This window comes from Pecten maximus, chromosome 1, assembly GCF_902652985.1.
Source record: "Pecten maximus chromosome 1, xPecMax1.1, whole genome shotgun sequence".
NCBI lineage: Eukaryota > Metazoa > Mollusca > Bivalvia > Pectinida > Pectinidae > Pecten > Pecten maximus.
Window position 1 is genome coordinate 30,123,503 of NC_047015.1, and position 20,373 is coordinate 30,143,875.

Genomic DNA, 20,373 nt, shown 5'->3' on the forward strand with positions numbered 1-20,373 from the left:
GGCGAAGCTCGAAAGAAGATAATCAATACTTTTAGAGCTATTTGGCTTTCCTTGCCTACTGATGAGGTATAAAATGGGCGTAACCCTCTTTTGTCATTACATCTATCTCACTCATAGCAGCAGTGACTTGTTCGTCAAAAAGTGACACGCTGCCCAAAGCTTCCGCGTTTTAAGTTGTCATGGGAATGAGTCTGAACTGACTAGTGGCCAGCTGGCTGTGTTTGTCCAGTCGTGTCAATAAGTATGGTGTGGGGCAGGTTGAAGTGCTCTTCTAGTTCGTATCGGTGGTGATTAATTTCACGCTAGAAACATAGACACAGTGGCCTAATGGATCAATGCGATACAAGGACAATTCCATTCCGTCCCGTCTCCATTTCTAAGCTGGGATAGAGTCGTGTCGCACTAAGGCTGTTGTCCCACACCTCTATCCAATTAGACCATTCATTCTGTATAAAGGGGAAGCTTCATTAAGATATCGATGTTCTACATTTATTGGAGAACAGTTGCACGTGAATCTGTAACATGTGCCCGCTCTAACGATTTCTAGAATATCTAACCGCTTAACTTCTAATAGACGAAATCAACGCCAACGTGATGTTTGATTTCTATGGAAACAGAATCCGGGAAAGGATATTCCAAAATACCGATTGAACTGGATCTGGTTGTGAGTTTGTGTACACAGATTACCTAGTATTTACGTGGATCCCACGGGATATTTAATATTGAGGCGGAACATTCACTCTATAATAGTCAGACGAACTGATCTAGTATTAAGGCGAGTACACCGATTTTCTAGTAACCCTTACTGAGAAGACATGATTGACATTCAGTGTGCTTACCGAGTACATCTACTCTATCCTACATTGATTTCCATCTAAACTTCCATCTATCGTCCATCTGTACAGGTAAGGTGTTTCTAGTTTGTGTTACATATGAACAGTTGTATACATGTTAATCTAACAACATTGATTTGACTTATAAACGTATATATTTTACATATATTTTATAAACATAAGCATTGTATATATATGATACATAAATTAACATTACGTGTAAGATTGTACAGTATACACATTAACTTTACACATCTACATGATAAGTAAAATGTCATAAACATTATGTTTGTATGAATTATATACAAATGGACATATTGTTTGTAGTGCATGCATTTACTCAAATACTTACAGTATTCTTAAAAATGGTATTTTAGATTTAATTCATTTTTCGGCTTAACTTGCACTAACCAGTAGAGATGGAAATTCACTGTGTAATGTTTTGTGGATTGGTCACTGAATTATGAAGTTGTGCTGAACTTTAACACAGTTCAGCATTTAGCTTACAAACTGGCGATACATAGAAACCAAATACTACATGTAGCATACTGTCTAGAATCGATGATATGCTGATTCCTGATATAAACTTTTATCAAAACACAAATTAGGACACACGAAGATGTTATGTACTCGTTTTCAAAGTTTACTTTAACAGGCGTATTCGAATATGTACTGGTTCAATACGAAACCTTTAGAACTCTCTCCCTTCTGGTTCGTACAGGTAGTTTTCCCCTGGAAGTCTATTCTATAGTGACTAATCAGCTGCTACTTTCGTGTGATATTGACAAATTAGACTATAATGGAAGACCATATATTGGTGTGAATACATTCTTTTTTTTTCGAAATTTTGCTTCCCATGGTAACCAGCGCATTTTACTATGCTTTTTGCTTTTGTATAGTGCTGCAGTCCTTTGTAATTTTCTTTTTCTTTTTTTTAACGGATGTAATATTGGAATAAGACAGATGATTTGAAAATTTTGCCGTTAAATTACAATTTATCAACTAATACAGTGAGATAATTTATTAATTGAAGTAATTGTTAACTTTTACTGTGTTAAAATGTTGATTTTTTTCAGCTATTGTTACTTTTGCTGTTAGGGACTAAGATATCAATCTAGAGAAACATGATAAGGAGATGATATATTCGCTATTCAGTAAAGATTGAGTAAACGGATGAATCGTTAGCTTTGTCTTCTGTGAAATATTTAAAAAGTGAGTTAGCTTTGTCTACTGTGGAATATTTAGAAAATGAGTAAGCTTTGTCTTCTGTGAAATAATGAGCAAATGAGTTAAATTTGTCTACTGGAATATTTTGAAAAAGAGTTAGCTTTGTCCTACTGTGGAATATCTAGAATATGAGTTAGCTTTGTCTACTGTGGAATATCTAGAATATGAGTTAGCTTTGTCTACTGTGAAATAATGAGCAAATGAGTTAAATTTGTCTACTGGAATATTTTGAAAAAGAGTTAGCTTTGTCCTACTGTGGAATATCTAGAATATGAGTTAGCTTTGTCTACTGTGGAATATCTAGAATATGAGTTAGCTTTGTCTACTGTGGAATATCTAGAATATGAGTTAGCTTTGTCTACTGTGGAATATCTAGAATATGAGTTAGCTTTGTCTACTGTGGAATATCTAGAATATAAGTTAGCTTTGTCTAATGTGAAAATTAAAAAAAAATGACAGTAATAATGCGTACTGTGAAACACATCTACAAAAATAACGTTGTCTACTGTGTAGTATTTAAAAAATGAATTAGAATTTATTTAACTGACTTCAAAAGAATGAGTAAATCATTTAATTGATTCGTAAGCTACTTATTTTTACATTGTCATAGTAAAAAAAAACATATTTAAACGATTTAGTAAGTGGGTTAATTGTCTTAATCTGGTAAACATGTAGTAAGTGAGTTAATTGTCTTAATCTGGTATAAATACAGTAAGTGATTTAATTGTCTTAATCTGGTATAAATACAGTAAGTGAGTTAATTGTCTTAATCTGGTATGAATACAGTAAGTCGGTTGATTGTTTTAATCTGGTATAAAATGTTGAGTAAGTGAGTTGATAGCAAATTGTAATGATGTTAAAAATGGTTGATTATATGCTGTTGAGCTAATTACTAATTTAAAACAAGCCAAACTATTGATAATTAGTGGGGAGTAAAATCAGTGAGTTAATTGTTAATTAATCTGCTGTAAAAAGATTGAGTAACGGATCCGAGACTGATTGTAACTGATTGTAAAAGGTCTAATTTCTTAGTCGGAGATACATCGATCAAAGTGTGCCAGTTGAAGGATTTCTTGTTCCAATTTTCCCATAACTGGTCGACTCTCCAGTGGATGTTAGAGAGAATATTGAATTTCTGAAGTTGTATGGTTTACGGTGAATATACGGGCCTAACACGTCCGCACTGCAATTCATTTAGCTTTCTTCCTAGCTTGATGATGTTTTTAATCTGCACTTGGTCAATTAAAATATTGCACCTTTTTTAGAAATTCTGTGTAAAACATTTCTTCTGACAGCAATGTTGGTGTCATCGAGTATAACGAGCAGCGTAGATCGCCGGCTAGAACGAATATTCATACCCTGCCTACACTGCTCTCCGGCAGGGTATGAAGTCCCTCCCATTGCCGATAGTGTAGCAAGTCCCGATGTGATTCACATCGGGCAGTATTAGCAGTGGTAAAAATTTTCTCGGATAAAAAAACACATGTAAATTGATGATTCTGGTATCTATTATGAATATTCAAGCAACAAACCTGCACATTACTTCAAATGTTTGACAATAAATAGTAAAATCCAAAACGAGCAAGATACACGGAGATATCAGTTCAAACATACCGCCATCTTTGATACAAGTGTAAAGGTCAATTTCCTTATAAGGAAATCAAAATAAATTGATGCTAATGAGGTTTCCCGCGAGATTTCAACAGAAAAACAGATTCGGAGTAATATATCTCGGTAAGGAAAGTCAATTCATTCTGAAATTATTTCAATTACGCAAAGTAAGATTCGCTTTCTTCACAAGAGTTACAAAAGAGTGGTTAAATATCTCTGATTATGTATTTATTTATCGTAGTAGCTTCATCCATATATGGATCACGGGTTCCATATTTGGGTTAGAATCCTCGCGAGAGTTCTTCGAGAAGTATCATGGCGGATCACGGAGACAACTCCGAGCAGTATGATATCAGAATATGCGAATTAAAGATTTCTAGATTAGACGGTAGGCTAATACATTGCAAAATTGTATTAGAAATGTTTAATTATACGAACTATTACTCCAAAGTTAAACGATATCCGCTATTTGTAGCATTTTCGAGGTTCACTTTTTTGCTACATTACGAGCAATGGGAGGGAATCGTAGCTCTGACGACGACCATCTGTCAGAAATTTCTGTCCGTCGTCCAGAGCTACGTTATCGCAGCTAATCGCCGGCATCTTCGTAAGGGCTACATGTCACATGTACATGTATACCTATGTGGGTATTGAAGAGACCAACATCTTCATAACAAATTATTAGTATCTTTTGCCACATACTTTTCCGGCTACAGTCACGTGACGGTTCTAAACATAGATTCTAATTAGAGAATCACTGGGAGAATAGTAAGGATACAATGCCAGGGGGAACCAGTCCTTGCCCGACCATTTTCTAAATTCATAGTTTTTAGCCCTTCCCCTACTATATCCGATAACATGTAATGACATATTCGAAAGCTCGTAATCAGCTATGTATGATTGGTTCCTAACATTTTAATCTGTTACCTGACTTTCTATGTTAGTGTATATCTCAATACGTATATTCGACTCATTCCCACGTGCACGAAAATTAATAGAAGTCATGCATGTCAAAAGTGTGACCCTGCGTGGAACTAAATATGGTTAGGCGTATCCCGGATCACGATTGCCGACTTAAACATTATGGAATACTTGAAGACGGATTGGGATCAGAAAAGGTCTATATCTGATTAGTTTGGGTTATTCAGTTAACAAAACAGTTGTTTTATTGCCTTTGATAACAGTTACCATTCGGAACTATTTACCCTTGGTGTTGGCGCCCTACGGTGTTGGTCGCTCGGTGTTGGGACCACTCTGGGAAATACTTTTGACTGTTGACTAATAAGGTATGAAAACAGTATAAATGTCGATCGTCGTTTGAAAACGAAAGATGAGCTTTTGATGTGACAAAGACAATTCCTTACTGAAGGTACAGCGTGTTTGTAAAAGATGAAGTATATCGGAAATTTTCAAAATCTATCTACAGTTTATGGTTTTATTCGATCTCAAGTTAATATTTCAATTGTACTTACTATATACAAACTACGCTTTATTGTCGAACGATGTTCAAATACTTTACTTTCTTAAAAACTGGGCTACACGTAGTTAAATGTATAGGGACGTCGCCTTAGCGTGTAACAATATACTCGGAATCTAAATAGCTCCCTTGGAATACTGCTACCACTAAGAAACTTGTCGCCCCTAAACTTTAACACCATAACATCTGCGTCACATGAATGTGACATATGGCCATCAGTATAATGATTTATACATTTCCTATTATTGTATATTATCATTCGTTCAATGTTCCTATAACGTCTGTATTTTAATTACTCTTTAAAACTCGCATTATACAACAAGTGTGTTTAGCATGGCAACCACGTCATTTACTCCGACTGTGTAAGGCATTATGGCAGACATTCGTCTAGTTTCGGTAGAGCCGCAAAGCTCCAACAGATTTGTTCAGATTTGCGAATAGGACGAATCCATGCGATTTAAACGCTTAATTTAAATGTAAAGCGTCTTTATTACCATGATTGATTCTAATTCTAGCCAGACATCATCGATCTAACAACGGAGTATTTGTCGATTGGAAACTGTTCCATTTAAAATCAAACAGGACATCTGTGTTCTGTAACAGGGGTCGTTACCAAAGACTATGCCTGTAGTACAGACGCGGTGCTTAGATTATCTTAGAGAACATGACATAACGTCATTTGCTGTCCAAACTTAACCTCTCAAATGACGTTGTATAAATCTGTAGTTAGATAGAGATGTGAAGAATTTCTATAATAACTATATTTGAACAGAACACACATCATGAATCAAACATGATTTTACATTAATATTGACAAGGATCACGAACGTCAATGAACGGGAGGTTTTCTCCATGTGTTTGTTGTATTGTAACATATGTATCGTTCAGCGGTTCTACAATCCTTGTCATCTCCATGTGTCAGTTCACACTAAACCAGTCATCACATACAGGGATACACAACCTTACATACATGGATACAAAACCTTACATACATGGATACACAACCTTACACCTACAACCCTATTACATCTCACATACAGGGATATACAACCTTACACATACAACCCTATAACATCTCACATACAGGGATACACAACCTTACACATACAACCATATAACATCTCACATACAGGGATACACAACCTTACACATACAACCCTATAACATCTCACATACAGGGATATACAACCTTACACATACACCACTATAGCATATCACATACAGGGATATACAACCTTACACATACAACCCTATAACATCTCACATACAGGGATATACAACCTTACACATACAACCCTATAACATCTCACATACAGGGATATACAGCCTTACACATACAACCCTATAACATATCACATACAGGGATATACAGCTTTACACATACAACACTATACAGTCTCACATACAGGGATATACAACCTTACACATACAACACTATACAGTCTCACATACAGGGATATACAACCTTACACATACAACCCTATAACATATCACATACAGGGATATACAACCTTACATACAACCCTATAACATATCACATACAGGGATACACAACCTTACACCTACAACACTATAACATATCACATACAGGGATATACAACCTTACACATACAACACTATAACATATCACATACAGGGATATACAACCTTACACATACAACACTATTACATCTCACATACAGGGATATACAACGTTACACATACAACCCTATAACATCTCACATACAGGGATATACAGCTTTACACATACAACCCTATAACATCTCACATACAGGGATACACAACCTTACACATATAACACTATAACATCTCACTTACAGGGATACACAACCTTACACATACAACCCTATAACATCTCACATACAGGGATATACAACCTTACATACAACCCTATAACATATCACATACAGGGATACACAACCTTACACATACAACCCTATAACATATCACATACAGGGATATACAACCTTGCATACAGGGATACACAACCTTACATACAGGGATATAACATGCATACAGGGATACACAACCTTACACATACAACCCTATAACATCTCACATACAGGGATATACAACCTTACACATACACCACTATAACATCTCACATACAGGGATACACAACCTTACATACAGGGATACACAACCTTACATACAGGGATATACAACCTTACATACAACCCTATAATATCTCACATACAGGGATACACAACCTTACGAATACAACACCATACAGTCTCACATACAGGGATACACAACCTTACACATACAACCCTATAACATCTCACATACAGGGCTATACAACCTTACACATACAACACTATAACATATCACATACGGGGATATACAACCTTACACATACAACACTATAACATCTCACATACAGGGATACACAACCTTACACATACAACATTATAACATCTCACATACAGGGATACACAACCTTACACATACAAACCTATAACATCTCACATACAGGGATATACAACCTTACACATACAACCATATAACATCTCACATACAGGGATATACAACCTTACACATACAACACTATACAGTCTCACATACAGGGATACACAACCTTACACATACAACACTATAACATCTCACATACAGGGATATACAACCTTACACATACAACCCTATAACATATCACATACAGGGATATACAGCCTTACACATACAACCCTATAACATCTCACATACAGGGATACACAACCTTACACATACAACCATATAACATCTCACATACAGGGATACACAACCTTACACATACAACCCTATAACATCTCACATACAGGGATATACAACCTTACACATACACCACTATAGCATATCACATACAGGGATATACAACCTTACACATACAACCCTATAACATCTCACATACAGGGATATACAACCTTACACATACAACCCTATAACATCTCACATACAGGGATATACAGCCTTACACATACAACCCTATAACATATCACATACAGGGATATACAGCTTTACACATACAACACTATACAGTCTCACATACAGGGATACACAACCTTACACATACAACATTATAACATCTCACATACAGGGATACACAACCTTACACATACAAACCTATAACATCTCACATACAGGGATATACAACCTTACACATACAACCATATAACATCTCACATACAGGGATATACAACCTTACACATACAACACTATACAGTCTCACATACAGGGATACACAACCTTACACATACAACACTATAACATCTCACATACAGGGATATACAACCTTACACATACAACCCTATAACATATCACATACAGGGATATACAGCCTTACACATACAACCCTATAACATCTCACATACAGGGATACACAACCTTACACATACAACCATATAACATCTCACATACAGGGATACACAACCTTACACATACAACCCTATAACATCTCACATACGGGATATACCAAGCCCTTACACATACAACCACTATAACATCTCACATACAGGGATACACAACCTTACACATACAACACTATACAGTCTCACATACAGGGATATACAACCTTACACATACAACCCTATAACATCTCACATACAGGGATACACAACCTTACACATACAACCCTATAACATCTCACATACAGGGATACACAACCTTACACATACAACACTATACAGTCTCACATACCGGGATATACAACCTTACACATACAACCCTATAACATCTCACATACAGGGATACACAACCTTACACATACAACCCTATAACATCTCACATACAGGGATATACAACCTTACACATACAACCTATAACATCTCACTACAGGGATATACAACCTTACCCATACAACCCTATAACATCTTCACATACAGGGATAATACAACCTTACACATACAACCCTATAACATCTACATACAGGGATACACAACCTTACACATACAACCCTATAACATATCACATACAGGGATATACAACCTTACATACAACCCTATAACATATCACATACAGGGATACACAACCTTACACCTACAACACTATAACATATCACATACAGGGATATACAACCTTACACATACAACACTATAACATATCACATACAGGGATATACAACCTTACACATACAACACTATTACATCTCACATACAGGGATATACAACCTAACACATACAACCCTATAACATATCACATACAGGGATATACAGCTTTACACATACAACCCTATAACATCTCACATACAGGGATACACAACCTTACACATACAACCCTATAACATATCACATACAGGGATATACAACCTTACACATACAACCCTATAACATATCACATACAGGGATATACAACCTTACACATATAACACTATAACATCTCACTTACAGGGATACACAACCTTACACATACAACACTATAACATCTCACTTACAGGGATACACAACCTTACACATACAACACTATAACATCTCACTTACAGGGATACACAACCTTACACATACAACACTATAACATATCACATACAGGGATATACAACCTTACACATACAACACTATTACATCTCACATACAGGGATATACAACCTAACACATACAACCCTATAACATCTCACATACAGGGATATACAGCTTTACACATACAACCCTATAACATCTCACATACAGGGATACACAACCTTACACATACAACCCTATAACATCTCACATACAGGGATATACAACCTTACATACAACCCTATAACATATCACATACAGGGATACACAACCTTACACATACAACCCTATAACATATCACATACAGGGATATACAACCTTGCATACAGGGATACACAACCTTACATACAGGGATATAACATGCATACAGGGATACACAACCTTACACATACAACCCTATAACATCTCACATACAGGGATATACAACCTTACACATACACCACTATAACATCTCACATACAGGGATACACAACCTTACATACAGGGATACACAACCTTACATACAGGGATACACAACCTTACATACAACCCTATAATATCTCACATACAGGGATACACAACCTTACGAATACAACACCATACAGTCTCACATACAGGGATACACAACCTTACACATACAACCCTATAACATCTCACATACAGGGCTATACAACCTTACACATACAACACTATAACATATCACATACGGGGATATACAACCTTACACATACAACACTATAACATCTCACATACAGGGATACACAACCTTACACATACAACATTATAACATCTCACATACAGGGATACACAACCTTACACATACAAACCTATAACATCTCACATACATGGATATACAACCTTACACATACAACCATATAACATCTCACATACAGGGATATACAACCTTACACATACAACACTATACAGTCTCACATACAGGGATACACAACCTTACACATACAACACTATAACATCTCACATACAGGGATATACAACCTTACACATACAACCCTATAACATATCACATACAGGGATATACAGCCTTACACATACAACCCTATAACATCTCACATACAGGGATACACAACCTTACACATACAACACTATAACATCTCACATACAGGGATATACAGCCTTACACATACAACCCTATAACATCTCACATACAGGGATACACAACCTTCCACATACAACACTATAACATCTCACATACAGGGATACACAACCTTACACATACAACACTATAACATCTCACATACAGGGATATACAGCCTTACACATACAACACTATAACATCTCACATACAGGGATATACAACCTTACACATACAACCATATAAAGTCTCACATACAGGGATACACAACCTTACACATACAACACTATAACATCTCACATACAGGGATATACAACCTTACACATACAACCATATAAAGCCTCACATACAGGGATACACAACCTTACACATACAACACTATAACATCTCACATACAGGGATATACAACCTTACATATACAACCCTATAACATATCACATACAGGGATATACAACCTTACACATACAACACTATTACATCTCACATACAGGGAAATACAGCCTTACACATACAACCATATAACATCTCACATACAGGGATATACAGCCTTACACATACAACACTATACAGTCTCACATACAGGGATACACATCCTTACACATACAACACTATAACATCTCACATACAGGGATACACAACCTTACACATACAACATTATAACATCTCACATACAGGGATACACAACCTTACACATACAACACTATAACATCTCACATACAGCGATATATAACCTTATACATACAACACTATAACATATCACATACAGGGATATACAGCTTTACACATACAACCCTATAACATCTCACATACAGGGATATACAACCTTACACATACAACCCTATAACATCTCACATACAGGGATATATAACCTTACACATACAACACTATAATATCTCACATACAGGGATATATAACCTTACACATACAACACTATAACATCTCACATACAGGGATACACAACCTTACACATACAACACTATAACATCTCACATACAGCGATATATAACCTTACACATACAACACTATAATATCTCACATACAGGGATATATAACCTTACACATACAACACTATAACATCTCACATACAGGGATATACAACCTTACACATACAACACTATAACATCTCACATACAGGGATACACAACCTTACACATACAACACTATAATATCTCACATACAGGGATATACAATCTTACACATACAACACTATAACATATCACATACAGGGATATATAACCTTACACATACAACACTATAATATCTCACATACAGGGATATACAGCTTTACACATACAACACTATACAGTCTCACATACAGGGATATACAACCTTACACATACAACACTATTACATCTCACATACAGGGATATACAACCTTACACATACAACACTATACAGTCTCACATACAGGGATATACAACCTTACACATACAACACTATTACATCTCACATACAGGGATATACAACCTTACACATACAACCCTATAACATCTCACATACAGGGATACACAACCTTACACATACAACACTATAACATCTCACATACAGGGATATACAGCTTTACACATACAACACTATACAGTCTCACATACAGGGATACACAACCTTCCACATACAACACTATAACATCTCACATACAGGGATACACAACCTTACACATACAATACTATAACATCTCACATACAGGGATATACAACCTTACACATACAACACTATAACATCTCACATACAGGGATATACAGCCTTACACATACAACCCTATAACATCTCACATACAGGGATACACAACCTTACACATACAACACTATAAAGTCTCACATACAGGGATATAACATGCATACAGGGATATACAACCGTACACACACAACCCTATAAAACCTCGCCTTGAAAAAAGTGATCGCTACCCCTTGTATATCTGCCTGTATAAGTCGCTGCAACAGTATCTCTTTTCATCAACAATTTGTCGTAAGATCATTACTTTTATTGCATTCAAATATTTGAGTGAGTAAGAGTGAGTGAGTCAGTGAGTGAGTGAGTGAGTGAGTGAGTGAGTCAGTGAATCAGTGAGCGAGCGAGTGAGTGAGTGAGTGAGTGAGTGAGTGAGTGAGTGAGTGAGTGAGTGAGTGAGTGAGTGAGTGAGTGAGTGAGTGAGTGAGTGAGTGAGTGAGTGAGTGAGTGAGTGAGTGAGTGAGTGAGTGAGTGAGTCAGTCAGTCAGTCAGTCAGTCAGTCAGTCAGTCAGTCAGTCAGTAAGTCAGTCAGTGAGTCAGTGAGTGAGTCAGTGAGTGAGTCAGTGAGTGAGTCAGTGAGTCGGTGAGTCAGTGAGTCGGTGAGTGAGTGAGTGAGTGAGTGAGTGAGTGAGTGAGTCAGTCAGTCAGTCAGTCAGTCAGTCAGTGAGTGAGTCGGTGAGTGAGTCAGTCAGTGAGTGAGTCAGTGAGTGAGTCAAGTTAGTGAGTCAGTGAGTGAGTCAAGTCAGTGAGTCAGTCAAGTCAGTGAGTGAGTCAGTCAGTCAGTCAGTCAACACAGTGAGTGAGTCAAGTCAGTGAGTGATTGAGTCAAGTCAGTGAGTGAGTGAGTGAGTGAGTGAGTGAGTGAGTGAGTGAGTGAGTGAGTGAGTGAGTGAGTGAGTGAGTGAGTGAGTGAGTGAGTGAGTGAGTGAGTGAGTGAGTGAGTGAGTGAGTGAGTGAGTGAGTCTCTGGGTGGGTCTCTGGGTGAGTGGCTAGTGGGTGAGTCTCTAGGTGAGCCAATGAGTGACATGTGGGTCATTCAGTTAGAGAGTCAATGAGTGAGTCAGAGAGGTCAGTGATTGGAGAATGAGTTAGTCAATGAAGAATGAGTTAGCGAGTCAGTGAGCGAGTCGATGAGTCAGTGAGTGAGACATCGAGTCAGTGAGTCAGTCAGTGAGTGGTAGTTATTGGCTATGTACAACAATGTGGCACATTCCTATTCATATGTAATCATACGTAAACCTGGGCGGTTCTTAATTGTTTTGAAACACCTTCAAGTCAAACAAAATGTTGAATCAAACCGCTTCAAGATTACGATCGGGGAAATAGGTACGCCAATATTTCACAGAAAAGAATACAAAGGAAGCCGGAGATCTTCATGCAATTTACATCTAATTTCCTTCGCTTTCAAATCTCTTTCATATGGCTATGATTGCAATTCAGTGCTTTTTATAAATCGATTGAAATACACAGGAATTTTACAATTTTTTGTACTCGCTGAACTTTTTTCTTTAACAAAAAAATAGAAGAGAGAATTACGTTCTTCTGAAAATGATAGATAATTATTAGGTTCGTGTCTTAGATACCAACGGACCTGGCGGACACTGGTGTATAACAATTCCACAGTAATGACATTAAGACGAAGAAAGAACATAACGTCGTCGACGTAACAATAATACAAAGATACACAGCCTTTTGATCATGTCGTTTTGAAATGAAGAATTAGCAATCATACAAAGACCTTAAACGTAATGTTTTTTAGCGAATAACAAATCTTGTCTTTGGGCCGTCTGTGTTAATTTCAAAACATTTGTTGGGCCAGTTTTTTTTTATTATCAAAGGATTTTGGATGTTTGATGGATTTACATACAGTATAAGAATTATATTGACCAATATACATGTTTTTGTCATAAATAAAGACATATACTCCATTTATCTAGCCTAGAAAACATTGGTTAGCAGTAATTTTAGCAGGTTATATGAAGCTGGTCACTATATAAAACTGTACATGTTTTCATATAAAGACCACGTGTACTTTTCACCTCGAAACAGCAATATTTAAGTTTCGCAGCACCATTTATTGATCCTTACATTTCAAAAAAGATAGATAGAATATTTTATTTGCGAGAAAGACAAGATGCCGTCCGTTGGTGGAATGTGATTCTCCTTTTACAGCGTTATAATCTGTCGGCTGATTTGTCAGTGTCTTTGTTCGGGTAGCTATCCTCCTTGTGTAGACTATCCCGTCGTGAGGTTTATTACATGTTGTACCGTCATATGACCTGGCATAATTACTTTGTATGGCTGTTTGCTTATATACAATGTAATATCTAAAGTAGGTTTGTAATACCAGTAGGTGTCATGCAGCTTGACTGACAAAGCGGAACCCATGTCGTACCGGATACCAGCCATACACTTATCGATTAGTGTGTACCTTGCTGTGCTGTCAGAATTGCGTCAGTACCTCGTGACTATAATGACGCGAATTGAGTTTTACAAGTAACGTAAAGCGGATCAAACGCATATTTGCGACAATGCAGTGTCTAATGATGATAAAGTGAGCCATGCGAGGAACGGTTTCGCAAATATATATATATATATTTCCGCGGAATTTTGAATACATAAGACATCAATATATCAAATATTCTTATGCAGTTTCTTTTTATTAGAAAAAATTGTTAACAATCGAGAAGTGAACATTGAAAAATGATCAGAATAAAACGTTCTAGTGTAAATTATGTAGAACATCGATCTACAATATCGTAAAACTTTACCCAATACACTGTGTACATCTAGCTAGAACATTATTTCGTAAAACTGACTAGGGATTGATAGAAACGTTTGTTTAAAAACAAATGTAAACTTTATTTATTTTACAACAATAGCGAAACAAGTTATATCAACTTATATCAATCACGCTTGTTGGCCCGAATGAAATATGCATCTTTTAGCCCAAACTCAGCGGTTGAACTTTCCCCTAAAACAATTTTTTTTTTGCCATGTCTAGAATTCTTTATAGTTTCTAATAACAGCCTTTCTTAATTTGGGAAATACCGCTTTATATGCTATTTGCATTTCAGGGTCAAAATCGAATCAGTTTCAGACAGTTTATAGAGTTATATCTGGTCAAACTAATGCTCCTACTGCGTGCCTGAAACAACTATGAGCAAAAGCGGTATGACTATTTTGTGCAATATATGTGATAGAAATTAGCTAATTGTCTCCCTAGAAACATGCAATTTTCGCATGTTTTGTTGAAATTTACAAATGTCTTAACAAAATACATGTCAACAGCAAGTCCCACTGTTTGTCATGATAACTACCAAAAGCTATTTTGTTTAATTGCACCATAGTAGGAATTTATAGGATTGTAAAACATCACTATTTTTACTGGATTTGCTCTTTAGATGTCCCGTAACCCTAACTACACATATCCTGAGATATGTTATGGATGTAACAAGGCTGATGATGATAATGGGTCGTAGTGGCGCCCTGGTCAGCAGTCAATGACCTTTGTTACACGACTGACCATGGTTGAATGGCATTGTTACAGACTATTGTGATGGTCGTACTGCTAACATCACTTGACCATTTACCCTCTAACTATTTCTTCCTCCTTTTGTATTACTGGATTTAATGAGCTAGAAACGGATAGTGTCTACCCTTAAAGCGACACTCTCCCAACACTCATACACGTTTAGAATATAGTCTTTTTATCATTTCAATGGTGAATTTTTATTTGCTTTCCTTCGTTATATCATTTGGAACCAATTATTTTGTTTCTTTTGTTATTATTTCTTTAGAAGAGCAGTTTTAATCAAGTGAACGAACTAGACGATGAGAGATATTCTGTGTTTGATTTCTATATGGTTTTTTTTTCATAGAGGTTTCACATGTGTATTTTATGCTGTACTCATACACTTAGCTGTCCACTGTACACCCTATCAATACAACATTACGATTGGCCATACCGAACCCCACACTTCCTTCAGTGTACGTTGAAATACATATATGAGGGTACATCTCTCAGACTGTGATTTTTTCCGGGTAGTCAATTGGAGTTTCCGTTTTTTAGAAACCCCTGAGCGATCACTATTTGTCTTCAATATCATAATCATGTTCACATTGTTGACAAATTCGATAGGAAACATACGCATGTGGCAATGTATCTATCTATTTTTTACTTTTAATTGATATTTCAGATCTGTCGCTAACAGATTCGCGACAATATAAAGTAGCAATACTTATCATATAGGATTAAAGCCGGTCTAATATCATTTTACATACTATGCATAAATCAATTCAATATAAAATGCAAATGATTATGTCTTTCTAATATATGTGTACACCATCTACTTATTAGTTAAAATGTTTCATTCAATTGCTCTATTTAAAATAACCAAGCCAGTCTGGTATTCGGTATTTCAAAATACTGAACGAAGTGAACGAATGACAAGACCGTGAAAGGATGTAACACACTAGGTGTACATGTACAGACTGAAAAACACAATATAACAGAAACATCCAGACGAAACTTCCAGTCATTTGATCCTTGTCTCACTGTTAACATGTAGAAAGGCATTGTTACTCATCATTACTCATGCATTCCCCATGTTTGACAGACGAAGGTTTAGTGTAATATTGGTTCCGTGTTACATTAACCCTGTTGACGGTCAAGATATGCAATGTTTGTATCCGGACATGAAACCTAACTAGACGTCACTTAATCGAGCCATCAGACTTTTCACTCTTCCTACCGTTAAATCACGATTCTAATCCTTTTTACAGAATTTTTGATTTAAAATGTTGATTATCTGGAAAGAGAGAGATATTTTAAATCCTTAACATTTCTTAGAAGAAATCTTTCCATAGTGAGGGAATTCATTCTTCTACTGAGTGAGTCTTGACAATTGTTAGGACTACTGCTGTGTCTCTTTAAATGTATTCTTCTGTAGGCTGTGATACCTGTGTTTTTTCATTGCTTTTATTAGCACTTCAAGAGCATGTCATTGAATTCCATTTCTATTTACCTGCATGATGATTAGTTCGACTACGTGTGTTAAGATTTCGGCATTTCTTTTTACTGTTTCTTATTGGTATCTCGAAGAGAGAGAGGGATTATGTTGTCACCCCTGCTGTCGTTTTTGGTGAAAGTGTTGAAAGGCATCAGTAAGCTCTTTGATAATTGTACTAGGGTTCCAATATTTGGTTTCAGGGATGCTGTTGACGTTAACTATTATTTCATGATAATTATAATTTCAATGCTTATTAAAATGCAAAACCTAATGCATACTATGTCTATTTTGTCTTTCAATATTGCAATATGTTTTGTTAAAACATCGGTATATTGCAATAGTTTCCAGTTGGTGAACTCAGCGCCAAATGTTAGTGTAAGGTATTGTGTTATACACAGTAAGGCGAGCTTTGTACCATGACGGTACTCTTGATATAAAATTATAATATCTCTATATATGTAGAAAGCATTACATATATATTTCCTGCTCAATTAGCATCATACATAATACATGAGATTTATTATGCATAGTGGCCTTTATGATTGCATTATGGCATTATGAATTTTGTTCCCTGAACAAACCTGGATTTGGAATGACACTGTAATGATATTAAATGACGTAATTCGCCTTAATGCACCTGGAGTGTCTGTCGTATCACCTGTTCTAACAAACGTCATACCAGGTCGGTGCCAGCTTTACACAATGTCGTCCACGTGATCTTACAGCTAGTCTAAACACGTGGTACGAGGCTATTGAATTAGGTACAGTTGCTATTTTGTAACTAATTGTCTCATACTGTTGACATCAATGATTAAACCCGATTCATTGTTGACTGTTCTCTAATTTTGTCATGCGGCTCTTTAGATTTCGCTATACATTATATTGTTATCAGATGAATGTATCGGTGAAGTTAGTAACCAGAGATATTAATTCGAGTTATAACGGCACACGATACTAGTATACTGGACGTATCACATTGAATTTTAATTAAGAATTGAACTGCCTCCGTATTGCATTTACAGTTATTGTGAATGCGATCTCTTTGTAAGTAAACATAACATTGTGTCTGGATATATGTGATTTAAACATGACTAAATGTTGCCTTATTTAACAATAGAAGAATGATTTTCAAATTAAGAATGGATACATATGACTTAACATGATTGTACGTGACCTACGAGGGATGGTTGCTATGTTGTGAGCCTCGTATTGAAGGATGTACTCAATGATGATCGTTTTAAGTCCTGCTATTCTCTGACTATATAGGGCCGGGTACCAAAGGACTGGTTTCATTTGGTTAGATTTTATCGACGAGGTAGCACCCCAAAATAAACAAGACAAGCGGCTTTTGCAAAATGGACAAAATCGGTGAAACAGCAGTGATCCAATATTTGCATTAAAAAGGGTTTAACACCTTAGGATATCCATAATGATATGGCACCAACACTAGAGAAAGATGCCCTATCATATGTTACAGTGAAAAGGTGGGTGACGGAATTTAAGCGCGGCCGTCAGAGCCTTGAGGATGACCCCGTCCCGGAAGGCATGTCAATGTTGCAACCCCAGAAATGGTCTATAAAGCTCATGATATTGTTAGACTGACAAAAGAGTCACAGAAAGATGTATAGCCAGTAGAGTTGGCATTTAACAGGAAAGAATACATTCCATACTGACCGAGGAGCAATGAGAAAGCTTTCGGCCCGATCGGTACCAAGACTTCTGACAGTTGATCATAAGCCCACCATACGCACATTATCGCGTGCTAATCTTAATCCTTTTGAGGAAGAGCCTGCCAACTTTCTTCAGAGATTTGTCACTATGGATGAAACATTGGTTCATCATTTTACCCCAGAGGCCAAACAGCAATCGAAACAATGGAAACACCTTGGCTCTCCCCCGCCAAAGAAGGCAAAAAGTGTTCCATCTGCTGGGAAGGTTATGGCCTCGTTTTTCAGATGGTATTCTGCTGATAGATTATCTCCAAAAGGGACAAATAATCAATGGCACATACTATGCTTCACTTCTGGAGGCAGTGACGGGAAAATATTAAACTTAAGCGCCGCGGAAAGCTCACTAAAGGTGTGTTATTCCATGAAGACAATGCTCCTGTTCACAAGTCTGTCATTGCTATGTCTGCCATTCACGATTTTGGCTTTAAATTGATTCAGCATCCGCCTTATTCACCTGACCTCGCTCCGTCAGACTTTCATCTATTTCCAAAACTGAAAACAGCTAATTAAGGCACCCACTTTCAGTCCGATGATGAAGTCATACATGCAGTGGATGACTTTCTGAACAGCCAAGATAAGGAGTTATCTATAAAAGTGGCATTTTTTAGGTCCTTGTAATTTAATAATAAAAACAACATATATAATATGACCTCCTTATTTAACTAATAAATAGCAAAAACATGGCCATTCTACCTAACAGATTAGATAACCTTAAAAACATTAAGTAATGGATAAACATGGTCATTTTATCTACATGTAATAGCTTACATAAACATGGCCATTCGATCAAACAGATTACATATTCTTATCAATAGATGAGTAGACCTGATCAAATAATGGGTACCTGTTGCCTTATACGTGTATGACAGTGCGTGAACATGACCTTGTGTCCTGTAATCATAGATACTCAGAAAGGGATTACCACAATTCCGTACTATTTGTAAAGTCGAAATAACAAGAGAGTGCGTTATGTTTCTACCCAGGACAGGAAAGTTAAAGATAGTGGTTTGCTTCACTATGCCTGCATTACAGTTTGATGTTTTGCTGTACTGTGTTTTGACATAAATACACATTTGACAGAGTTCTGTCTTTAGATACTTTAAGGCTTTAGTAGCTGTTGTTAAAAGGGTTGTTTTTAGTCCGAATTTTGTGTAATATTATTAACGTGCCATGAATCACGTTTTAAGGGTAATACCCGACAATGAAACTACAAATGT

At 36.5% G+C, this 20,373-nt stretch overlaps 1 protein-coding gene across 1 annotated transcript in view; it reads left to right on the top strand.

Moving 5' to 3' along the window:
• Window positions 1–207: 207 nt before the first annotated feature.
• Window positions 208–20,373, top strand: part of LOC117329793 (ras-related protein Rap-2c-like) — a 97,915-nt gene continuing 77,749 nt past the window's right edge. Inside the window, exon 1 of the mRNA XM_033887945.1 lies at window positions 208–905. The gene's annotated coding sequence lies outside the window, so the exon portion shown is untranslated. The remainder of the gene's footprint in view (window positions 906–20,373) is intronic.